The sequence below is a fragment of the Oryctolagus cuniculus genome, chromosome 20 (genome assembly GCF_051225735.1).
Source record: "Oryctolagus cuniculus isolate XC-2025 breed Fujian yellow rabbit chromosome 20, ASM5122573v1, whole genome shotgun sequence".
Taxonomy (NCBI): Eukaryota; Metazoa; Chordata; class Mammalia; order Lagomorpha; family Leporidae; genus Oryctolagus; species Oryctolagus cuniculus.
The window spans coordinates 12,773,956-12,786,776 of record NC_142886.1 but is presented as its reverse complement, the minus strand read 5'-3'; the positions used below and the strand labels follow the sequence as shown (position 1 = coordinate 12,786,776).

Here is a 12,821-nt window from a genome sequence, read left to right as displayed (position 1 = left end):
CATCCGGGAACCAGGAGGTCAGCCCTGGCTAGATACCAGATCTGCCAGTGCCTCGATCTTGAACTTCCCAAATGCCAGAACCATGAGCAATAAATTTCTTCTGTTTAGTAGCCAGATTATGGCACTTTGTTATCACAGCCTGAATGTACTAAAATAACAAATGAAAATGAATTGTGAATGTTGTCCTTGTGTCAGCCTCCACGTTATTAGTGGTTCCCATGAGATGTAAGGTGGGAAACCCCAGTTCTGCCGCTGGGGCTCATGTCACGGGGCTCTGGATTACAGGTGAGCATCATTGCACAGAGCAGCTGTAGCCATAACAGTCCTTGCCTCAGACAACTTGGCAGCAGTGAATCCATTACGGTGTCTCCCGTTGAGCCATCTGAGATGTTCTGGCAACATCTGAGTGTGCTCCAGGGACAAAAGATCAAGGGAAAGAAAAGTAGCACGTCTTTGGCACTGCAGCTGTGGAAATGAAGTCACGGCGTTTCAGTTTCAGAGGCATAGGCCCAAGTCATTTGCCCAAGAGGAGTTCCCCTGGTAGGAGATGTTTAGCTCAGGGATGGCGTATATATCAGAGGTACTGCCATTTGATATTTGAGCAGAATATTGATGTGTTCATCGCCGACTGAGTCTTTGAAATAGTCAGTTATATTTTTTCTTTAAAGTTATGGCATTGGTTACAGTGGAGTTCTTGTTGAACTGTGAAGTATCTGACCCCTAAGTATGTTACTTTCTTTTTTTAAGCTTATTTGAAAGGCAGAGGTTCTTTTTCCTTTCCTTTCCTTTTTTTTTTAAGATTTATTTATTTATTTGAGTGGCAGAGTTAGAGAGAGAGGGAGAGACAGAGAGAGAGGTCTTCCACTCACTGGTTCACTCCCCAAATGGCTGGAGCTGGGCCAATTTGAAGCCAGGAGCCAGGAGTTCTTCCGGGTCTCCCACATGGGTGCAGGAGCCCAAGCACTTGGGCCATCCTCCACTGCCTTCCCAGAATAATCAGCAGGGACCTGGATGGAAGTGGAGCATCCAAGACTTGAACCGGCGCCCATATGGGGTGTCAGCGCTGCAGGTGGAGGCTTAACCTACTATGCCACAGCACTGGCTCCTTAATTGCCTGTTTTCATGTTGTCTCTTCTGCTTGATTTTCCACATCTCCTTGGCCTTCGAATGTCATGATCTGGGACTGGCACTATGGTGTAGTAGGCTAAGCATCTTCCTGTGTGTGTGGCACTGGCGTCCATATAGGTTTGAGTCCCAGCTGTTCCACTTCTGATTCAGGTCCCTGCTTATGGCTTGGAAAAGCAGTAGAAGATGGCCCAAGTGCTTGGGCCCCTGCACCCACGTCGGAGACACAGAAAAAGCTTCTGGCTCCTGGTTTTGGATGGGCTCAGCTCCAGCCATTGTGGCCATTTGGGGAGTGAACCAGCGGATGGAAGACTCTCTCTGTCTCTCCTTCTCTCTGTAATTCTGCCTTTCAAGTACATAAATAAATCTTTCTAAAAAATGTCATGATTTGAAGCTCCGCTTTAGGTTATATCTCTCTTCCTAATGTCGTCAGGTCTTGATCTCTTTCTTATGCTGCTGAGTCTACTCTAGTTGGGTGTCCGTGGGACTTCCCCAACTTAAACTCCCCACTCTGAATTTCTGATCTCTCAAATTCCTGCACTTAACACAATCTTGCCTACCGCTAAATAGCGACTTTATCCTTCCAGTTACTTAGAAAAAAATCCTGGAGTCGTTATTCATACCTCTTCCTTTATTTTCCAAACATAGGTTCCATGAGCAAATCCTATTGATGTTGTCATGAGAATGTGTCTAGAATCAGGCTGTATTGTGCATCCATCACCGCTGTCATGGGATAGCCATGACTTCTGTTTTATTGGACTTGCCACCCAACAGACTTCTCTTCGGCCACCTTTCTTCTCCCAAGGGGAGAGGGGAGGGGAGAGGAGGGGAAGGGAGGGGAGGGGAGGGGAGAGGAGAGGAGGGGAAGGGAGGGGAAGGGAGAGGGGGGAGGGGAGGAGAGGGGAGGGGAGGAGAGGGGAGAGGAGAGGAGAGAGATCTTTCATGTGCTGGTTCACCCCCCCAAATGGATGAAAGGGCTGGGATGAGGCCAGCCCCAAACCAGGAGCCTGGAACTCCATCTGTGTCTCCCACATGGGTGCTGGGGCCCAAGCACTTGGGCCGTCTTCTGCTGCTTTCTCAGGTGTATTGGCAGGGAGTTGGATCTGAGGCAGAGCACCCCGGTACTCGCACTGGTACTTCCATGGGCTGCAGGTTCTGCTTAACCCACTGCACCCAAGGCTCAGATTTTAACTGATAATGAGGTACAATTAAAATGTGCTTGTTTCTTGGAAGAACCTGGGAACATGGAAAAGCACACGTGATGATATTTTATGCTATTTTCATCATGGAATGAATTGATCCTGTTTTCCAAATTATCACCATGAACTGTGAAGGCCCTTGTTTTTGGGATTATCTGGGTTCGATGCCAATACTGCTATTTTCTTGTGACGTAAGTGTGGGGAAATTTCTTCCCTAAAGGAGGCCTCCATGCATAGTTTTTTCATAATATAAATTTTCCATGAACTTTTTGAAGACTCCTTGTGTGCATGGATTTAAAACATTTTTGAATTCTATTTTCCATAAAATTACACACATATATTTTTCCATAAAATTCCATATATGTAATTATATGGAATATATGTATATATATATTCTCTCTCTCTCTCTCTCTCTCTCTATATATATATATATATATATAAAACCCCATTATATCCCTGTCATCTTATTTCCTTTTAAGAGAGCTGCTAGAATCCTAATGCCCCGCCCCCTTACATCTTTGGAGAGTCTCAAAAGTTTGCCCAGGAAATGCTGAATTGAATGTGGAGGGCTCAACTTGAAATTTTTCAGTATTTCCCATGCGTGGAGGAGGGCAGGGGGCCCTGGAGCTCCCCTTTCTCCTCAAACAGCTGCTGATTTCCCTCCGGGTCCACCGTTCACCGGCCCGCACCCTGGGCTCCAGCTCGCCATGGAAACCCGGGGACTCGGCGCTGGCCCGCGGTGCGCTCGGGTGCACTCTGTCTACCAGGACACCACTCCGTGTAAACGTGCGGACGCTTAGCTGAAGTGCTTGATCAGCCCAGCAGCCTCCCAGGACCAAACTGGACATTTCTCAAACTGCCAACATAGTCCCGATGGCCTTGCCGCGCGCGCGGCCACCGCGTTGGCTGGAGGACCCCTGTCCCCGGCGTGGCGCGCGCCGCTTGCGCCTCTCTGCGGCCAAGGCGGGCACCAAAACCAAGTCCACGTGGCCACAGTCCCCCGATCCTGCGGTGCAGGTTGCGAGGGCTCACGGCTCCTGGGCGGCGACATTTTATTCTTTATGGCAGCGTGCGTCGCTGTTCGTGGCTTTGAGAGACATGGCTACTGACGGTCCGTTGTGGGCGCGCCTCTCCTCGTGGATTTATTATGCTTCGGGTTTCTTCTTAGTCCCAGTCCTAGGCGCTCCTCTTGTATTATAATGAGTAGCCCTGATCGTGTTTTATAAATATTTTTAAAAAATATGATTGCAGATAGTGTTAGTTGAATTATTTGGGGGAGGGGTGAAGGGAATGATAGTCCCCCCCCCCTTTTTTTTAAATGTTCAGAATCAGTCCAGGAGGCAGAGGAAAACCCCAAACCAGTGGTATCTAAAGCCCCATATTCTGAAACATCACAGGAAGCCATTGATGTCATGGAGACGAGCCAGAAGAAACTGGATTTGGATTCGGATCCAGCCATTGATTTTCCTGTGCCATGCGTGGGCAAGTTGCCTAGAGTCCTAGGGCGGTGGTTTTACCATCTCTGTCACCTGCTAGTTGTGAGTTGTTAGTGTGTTCTGGGTGCAGGACCTGGGTCAGCTCTTAACGACCCTTGGTCTTAGAAAGTCTGACAGCAGAGGACTCAGTTGCGTTTACTTCCAGCTCTTCGCTGCACTTGGCGCAGGTGCAAGTTCTAACCTGGGGCCCCTCCCCTTAGCCCAGTGACTTTATTTTTCAAAATACCATCTGCTCACCAGTTTATTCCTTCTGCATTGATTTATTTTTTATTTTTTTTATTTATTTTTTTGACAGGCAGAGTCGACAGTGAGAGAGAGAGAGAGAAAGGTCTTCCTTTTTCTGTTGGTTCACCCCACAATAGCTGCTGCAGCCGGCGCACCGCACTGATCCGAAGCCAGGAGCCAGGTGCTTCTCCTGGTCTCCCATGGGGTGCAGGGCCTAAGGACTTGGGCCATCCTCCAATGCCCTCTTGGGCCACAACAGAGAGCTGGACTGGAAGAGGAGCAATCAGGACAGAATCCGGTGCCCCGTCCAGGACTAGAACCCAGGGTGCCGGTGCCGCAGGCAGAGGATTAGCCTATTGAGCCGCGGCACTGGCCTGCATTGATTTTTTTTTTAAAGATTTATTTATTTATTTGAAAGGCAGAGTTACAGAGAGGCGGAGAGAGAGAGAAAGAGAGAGATCTTCCATCTTCTGGTGCATTCCCCCAGTTGGCCGCAATGGCTGGAGCTGTGCTGATCCGAAGTCAGGAGCCAGGAGCTTCTTCCAGGTCTCCCATGTGGGTACAGGGACCCAAGGACTTGGGTCATCTTCCATTGCTTTCCCAGATCATAGCAGAGAGCTGGATCAGAAGTAGAGCAGCTGGAACTCGAGCTGGTGCCCATGTGGGATGCTGGCACTGCAGGCAGCGGCCTTACCCACTATGCCACAGTGCCAGCCCCTGCATAGATTTTTGCACAGTATCCAGAGATTCCTTTTATCACATACCTGTCTCTACCTGTTGCTGTGTTTCTGGGACTGCTGACCCGTCCATTAGCCATCAGCATGAAGGGGCTTTTCTTTTTTTCACTGGGGTGTAACTCATGTCCAATGAAATGAGTGCAGAAATCTGAAGGGTTTGGCGTGAACAGGTTTCTGTGTGTTGTCACTTGTGTAATTCCCCCCAAACTCGTGTTAGCAACCTCAGGTGGCTTCCTCCTGCCTACTCCTGAGCTAACCGCTGTTCTGATTTCTCTCGTCAGAGGCTAAGGGTGTTTCTTTGTGATACCCTAGTTTGCCGGGGGTTTGTAATCATGAACGGGATAATGTTTGTTAGACACCGTTTCTGTTGTGATGACACTGCCTGGTGCTGCGTGTCTCAGGATGTAGGCCCATCACCTAACAACACGCGGCTGTGTTTACACGGAAAGGTGTAGATTTGCTTTCAAGGCCGGTAGTGCTTGCTCCTACATGATTAATATGTTGTATTTTCATTAAATGTGAGTGCAACAGACTTTAAACTTTGATCCAGATACTCTCGTGATTTTTGTTTTGTTGGTTTCTGGTTTAACTGCACTGTGGCCAGAGAATATACCTTTGTTATTCCAGTCGTTGGAATTTGAAGTTTGCAATGCTTTTTTTTTTTTTTTTTTAATCTTTTATTTAATGAATATAAATTTCCAAAGTACGACTCATGGGTTACATGCAATGCTTTTTCATAGCAGTGTTCATCATCTGTTTTGATAAACACGCTGTTACCTTAAAAGGAATGTATATCATGATGGAGTGAGTGTGTGTGTATTTTATATATACTTGTATATATTCTCTGTTTTAAGGAAATTTTGTTAATTATGTTCAAACCTTATTTAATGAGGTTTATTTTCAGTTTTATTAGTTTTAGTAGGAGGAGTATTACAATCTCGTCACATAATTTCCTATTTCTCTTTTTCTAATTTGATGTTACATTACTTAGCATTGTTAGACCTTCCTAAATGACCATGTTATCATTATGGAATGTCCTTCCTTATTTTGAATAATACTTTTTTCCTATTATCTGATAGTAATATAACTCCTGCATTACTTTTATTGCTGTTTTTTTCTTTCCAGGTTTATTGTAAAGTGGATCTCTTGTAAATAGGGTTGGATTTTCTTTACGTTTATCTAGTGTGACAATATTTATACTTTTAGTTGGCGCACTCCATTTATATTTAATATAGTCATTGACATAATTAGGTTTAAGTCTTCCTGCTGTTTGTTTTCTAGATTCATTCTATATGTTCTTTGTCCCTTTATCTCTTTTCTCAACTTTTTTATTAAACAAATATTTCAATCCATTTATTTTTCTTCTATCAACTTTTTAGTTAGGCATTATTTTATTGTTCCTCAGGATATTACTCTGGAGATTATAATATTTATCTTTGACTTTTAAACTCTAAATTAGTACTTTTACTGCTTCCTTAACAATGCAAAAATTTTATCACATTTTGATTTTGTGTACTCACCTCTGTACTTTTGTGTTTCAGTTGTCCTGTCTTTCACTTCCACATATATATATATCTTTTTCCTCAGGCTGCCTTCAAGGTTTTTTATTGTTTTTGTTTATCAGCGGTTTGAATATAGGGTATAAGCATGGTTAGTTTATATGATTTTGAGTTTTCTAAACTTAGATCAGGGGTTTACTGCCCTTCATTAATTTTGGGAAATTTTTAGAAATTATCTCTTTAAATATTCTTTTGCTCTAGTTTTTCTCCCTTATTCAGGAATGCTGATTTTATCTATGTTATACCTCCAAATATTAACCATAAGCTCTTGAGTGTTTGAGTCTTTAAAATTTTTTTTAAAGATTTATTTATTTATTTAAAAGTAAGAGCTACACACAGAGAGAAGGAGAGGCAAAGAGAGAGAGACAGAGAGACAGAGAGAGAGAAAGGGGTCTTTCATCTGCTGGTTCACTCCCCAGATGGCTGCAACGGTTGGAGCTGCACTGAACTGAAGCCAGGAGCCAGGAGCTTCTTCCAGGTCTCCCACACAGGTGCAGGGGCCTAGGGACTTGGACCGTCTTTTACTGGTTTCCCAGGCCATAGTAGAGAGCTGGATCAGAATGGAGCAGCCAAGACTTGAACTGGTGCCCATATGGTATGCCAGCACAGGCAGCGGCTTTACCCACTACGTCACAGCATCAGCCCCGAGTCTTTAAATTTTTTGAAAATTCTTTTTTTTTCTCTTTGTGTCTCAGTTGGAGTTGTATTTATTGAACTATTTTGAGATTTATAGATTCTTTCATTGGCTCCATTAAGTCTAGAGCAATTTCACTGAAAGTGTTCTTCTGTTATAGTGTATTTCCTTATAGCATTTACATTTGATTGTTTATAGTCTATGGGTCTGAAGTACTTCATCTGCCAGTCCATGTTGTCTACCATTTCTGTTAGTTTTTCAGGTGTTCATTGTAATTGTAACTTCTCTGACTCAAAGTTCTAGCATCTGTGTCACAGCTGAGTCTGATTCTGTCTATTGCTTTGTCTCTTGATAGTGCGGCTTGTCTTGGCTGTTCTTGCTTGCTTTGTTAATTTGTTTCTGAAGTTGCAACATTTTTAAGAACAAAGTGCCTGTTATTGATAATTGGAAATAGCGCACCTTATCTTTCCCTAAGCCTTCAGTGTGAGGGAATGAAACAGAATAATTAGCCATTAGGATGGGAACTGGTTTGTCAGGATTTTTAATATTTGGGTTAGCTTCACTCTTAGATGTGTTCCATTTGGTCTGCACATCCTGGATCCTTCACTGCTTCTAGCAGTGAACTGCTGTGCCTTATGCTTGGTGCTCGCTGTGTAGTCAGAGAGGAGGGTTTGGTGCAGGTTTGGTACAGCGTTTCTGTGGCTTTCAGGGGTAACCCTGCCTTCTCCAGGTGCAGGAGACATCCAGGAATGTGGACCCAGGAGGTATTCCTGCCACTCCACAGTAGTAGACATACAAGGTTTATGCGTGCGTGTGTGTTCCATTTCCCTAGCTGCAGAGATGTGCACCTGTGCCTTAGCATCAACAGGATTCTCTGCCTTATGCCTCTCATTCCCTAGGGAAGGCAGAAAAGATTCTTGTGGATTTAGTACCCTGTTCAGATTGTCGCCAAGAACAGATCAAGAGGGAGGCTTTCTCTCGTCTCTGCCTGCAGTTTTCCTCTAGCACCCAGAGCTGATGGCTGAGAAGAGTTTGTGCGTGGCTGTGAGTTTCTGTGAGGTCTGTGGATCTGAGAAGTTGCGTTCTCTCACACTAACTTGTTCTTTAGCAGTCTGTCACAGATTTCAGCGGAATTGTTCTTAAGTTTGTCAGAGGTCCAGTATTTCTTTCAGATAACCAAATTTTAGTCAACTCTCTCTTTGGAGGCGCCTGTATTTTCTTAGATTTTGTGTTCGTTTGGATGCCCCGAAAGATAAACTGTCTAAGGGTTTGAGAAAAGTTGTAAGGTTGTTCGATCATCATCCTCCCCTCCCTGCCTCTCTTCTTTCCCTCCCCAGTTTCTTAGGTGCCTTTGAGAATCTCTTCGAATGGGAAGAATATTATATTTTTTTGGTAAATAATCAAGATTATTTACATTTACCCACACATTTACTCAATCTTTTCTTCTGCATACCTTCTGTATTTCCATTATTCCATATGAGATCATTTTCCTTTTGCTTTAAAATTTCGATTTGGGGGGCCGACACTGTGGTGTATTGGGTAAAGCTGCTGCCTGCAGTGCTGGCATCCCATATGGGTTCTGGTTTGAGTCCCGGCTGCTCCACTTCCGATCCAGCTCTCTGCCAAAGGCCTGGGAAAGCAGTGGAAGATGGCCCAAGTCCTTGGTTCCCTGCAGCCAGGGAATCCCTTATTTTTGAAGCTTATCTTTACTGGATATAAATTTTTGAATTGTTAGTTCTTTTTCAACTTCAGCACCATTGATTCTTTTTCGGGGGGCCAGTGTTGTGGCGTGATGGGTAATGCTGTCACCTACAATGCCGGCATCCTATGTGGCTGCTTGTTCGAGTCCTAGCTGCTCCACTTATGATCTAACTCCTTGCTAGTGGCCTGGGAAAAGCATCAGAAGATGGGCCAACTGTTTAGGCCCTTGCACCCATGTGGGAGACCTGGATGAAGCTCCTGGCATTGGCCTGGTCCAGTGTTAGCTATTGCTGCTGTCTGGGGAGCAAACCAGGGAATGGAAGATCTCTCTCTGTTTCTCTCTCTCTCTCTCTGTAACTCTTTAAAAAAAATAAATAAATAATTTAAAAACACACAACACTTTATTTGTTTGAAAGACAGCAACAGAGAGGTTGAGATCACCTATCTGCTGGTTACTCCGCAAATGGTCACGGCAGCCAAGTCTGGGCCAGGCCAAAGCCAGAAGCCAGGAGCCAGGAACTCGGGTGCATTCGCAGTGAGCTGGATCAGAGAGCACAGTAGTTGGGACTTGAATTGGCACTCTGACATGTTCTGCTGGCCTTGCAAGCAGAGGCTTGGCTCATTGTTCCACAACGTTGGTCCCTGAACTTCAGCATTTTAATATCATTTAGTTGTCTTCCATATTTTTCGTGAATATTTAGACTGCAGACTTAATGCTCTTTTGGAGCTAATATGTTATTTTACTGCTTTTGTAAATTCTCCATTTTTAAAAAAAAATAGTTTTACCATGACGTACTTAGGTGTGGTCGCATTTTATTTATCTTCAATATATTTTTGATGTCTTTCTCATCCATTTTAGACAACCTTTGGCAGTATCTGTAGATACTACTTTTTTTTTTTTTTTTTTAACAGGCAGAGTTAGACAGTGAGAGAGAGTCAGAGAAAAAGGTCCTCCCTCCGTTGGTTCACCCCCCCAAATGGCCACTATGGCCAGTGCTGCACCAATCCGAAGCCAGGAGCCAGGTGCTTCCTCCTGGTCTCCCATGTGGGTACAGGGCCCAAGCACTTAGGCCATCCTCCACTGCCTTCCCGGGCCACAGCAGAGAGCTGGACTGGAAGAGGAGCAACCAGGACAGAACCCGGCGTCCCAACTGGGACTAGAACCCGGGGAGCCGGCGCTGCAGGCGGAGGATTAGCCTAGTGAGCCGCGGCGCTGGCCTGTAGATACTGCTTCTGCCACATTCTCTTTTTCCCTTCTGGGAGTTCAGCTGCACACTTCTGTATTTCATAAGCTATTTGTGTCCCATTTAAATCATCTGTTTTTCTAAGTGTACATCAGTGAAGGTATATTCAGTTCATTTATCTTCTGCTTTGCTTCATCTTTTATTGATTGAACTGATCTTGCATTCTTAATTTTCATGTGAGAAATTTCCTGAGTTCTATATTTTCCACTTCACCAACCTTCAAAACAAATCAGATTCCAGGGCTCTATTTAAGTGTTTAATCTTTCATTTATTTTCTTAAACACGTTAATCTTAATTTTGAATCCTTGTTTGAGAATTCTGTTATGAGAATTGCTTTTGGTTCTATTTTGTCTGATTTTTCTCTGTGATTTTATGTCATTTGGTACTCATTTTTAGTGAGCCCAGTAATTTGCAACTGATCAAAAATTGTTGCTTGCAGAGGACTGTGGTCCGAGTGGATCCCTTTGATGCTGTCCAGCATTTATTGTAGGGTTTGTTCAGGGCAGGTTTATTTCAGTCTTGGTCCTTAGTCCTACGGATGTTTATTCCTATCTCAAACGAAAGTTTGCCAACTTTACTCCTTCTTAGTAGAATTTCATCTGCAATTTCTGTCATTCCCAAAACATGTGATGGTGCTTCCAAGAATTCAGGGAAAAATGAAATTAAAAAATAAGTTTATTTTGGGACAAACGATGTTTACATCTGTGCATAGTTATGAACTTTTTGAATATCCTTCACGTGCATGAATTTAAATTTGTTTTTATATCAAAGCAATCTTACAGGTCCATTTCCCATGAACTTTTTGAAATACCCTTGGACAGCCGCTAAAAATCTCTGCTTTGCTCCTAAGCCTTCCAGCTGCTGGCTTTCTTATGTGCGTGTGCTGCTTGGAAGTTGGACAATAAGTTGAAGGAAATTTCGATTCAGACTTGTGGGTTCATCTTTCTGGAGCTGCCTGCTTCCGGGAACTTTGCCCAGAGCCCCAGTTGTTTTGGGGGATGTGCAGCCTGACTTTGCCCGCTGTGCCTCTGTTCCCCCGCTGGGGTTTTTGAGGAGTGCCCACAGGGCAAGTGGTCAAGGTGAATGTGCTTCCCTCCTTCCAGGGGCCACAGTTTCTTCAGTCCTGTCTTGTCAGCTGTTCTCAGATAACTTCAAATTTTTCTCAAACAATGGTTTTTTAGTTCAGCATTCACAAGCGGTTTTCATGGGATAATTATTCTGATAAAAGCTATTCTGTCCTTAGTTTAATTGTGTTGTGATGCCTTGTCAAGTGTGTCCTAATTATCCTGTTTTCAACCAAGAACAGGTATTCAAACATGTATTACTCTTCCCCATTTGAGCCTAAAGTTCATATGAGACTATGTTTTATCAAATTCTAATAAATTTTATTGCATTAATCCTGTGTACTTAGAGGAAGAAATGATGTCCTTAAAATATGCCTTTCCTGTTAGGATTGCACAATATTTTCCCAATTTTTTTAGGTTGTACTTTTATAATATCAGTAAAGTAGGCCAAGTATGCACAATCCTTTTATGGTTATAATAATAAAATGCCAATTTTTTGATTTAACAAAAAATGTAAATATTTGGCTAAAAGAGGAGAATGGGAATAGTGATACACAACAGTTAGATATTCATCTGCCACAGGAATGTTATAAGTGCTGTCTATACTTTATCCGTAAAACATAGCAGTATAAATCCACTCAGAAAAACAGAGGTAAAGACTAGAAGAATGAGCTCAAAGTATTTATAGAATTTGCCTCTGAGGAGTGGAATTGAGAGATGGATGGAAGGACTGCTTTGTTTTATTACTCATTACTACTCTTTGACTTAAGAAAGTGATGTGTGTGTGTGTATTATCATTACAAAATTACTGAACACTCAGATAGCTTTTTATTTGATAGGCCGTTTTTAGAGCAGTTTTGAGTTCACAGTAAAGTTGATCAGAAAGCAGAGAGGGTGCCTACATACCCCTTTCCTCCTCCCTCTCCTTGCCCCTGCCCCCAGAGTCCTCTTCTGGAGTAGTGTATTTGTTGCACTCAATAAACCGCCATTGACACATCACTGTCACTCAACATCCACAACTTACGTGATGGCTTACTCTTTATTGTGCATTCTGTGGGTCTGGACAAATGTATAATAAAAGGTATTCACCCTCGTGGTGTCATATATAGTAGTTCCACTGGCCTAAAAATCCTCTGTGCTTTGCCTGTCTATCCCTCCATCCTCATCACCCCTTGGCAAACACCGATCATTACTCTCTCCATAGCAGTGTCTTACAAAATATCATACATTTGGAACCTTTTGCAGTCTTTTGCAATTGACTTCTTCCACTTAGTAACATGCATTTAAGGGTTCTCCATGTCTTTTCGTGTTGTATATTTGTCTGGATTGGCCAGTTTATTTATCCATTCACCTGCTGAAGGAGATCTTGGAAACTATGAATAAAGCATTATCAACCTGTATGTGCAGGTTTTTGTATAGACATACATTTTCAGCTTCCCTGAGTAAACACTGAGGTACAATTGCAGTAAAGTCTTGGTTTTATAAGAAAGAAACTGCTAAGTGCCTTCTGAAGTGGATGTACTAATTTGCTATTCTACCAGATGCCTGGTGTTCCACATCTTTGTCAGCATTTGCCATTCTAATAAGTAGATGGTCGTATCCCATTGTTGTTTTAATATGCAATTCCCATGACATAATGTTAGGCATATTTTATATGCATATTTTTCATCAGTGTATCTTCTTGGGTGAGATATCTGTTCAGATACTTTGTTTATTTTCTTATTGCTGTATTTTAAGTGTTCTTTGTACACTTTGGAAAACAGTCCATTATAAAGTATATCCTTTAAAAGCATATTCTTCCAGTCTGTGTCTTGTCTTTTAATTCTCTTGACAGTGT

General features: G+C 43.1%; 1 protein-coding gene across 15 annotated transcripts in view; it reads left to right on the top strand.

Annotated features, from left to right (window-relative positions):
* The window catches only part of SYT16 (synaptotagmin 16), a 322,943-nt gene that overhangs the window by 225,525 nt on the left and 84,597 nt on the right, over positions 1 to 12,821 (top strand). The gene's annotated exons all lie outside the window — the stretch shown is intronic.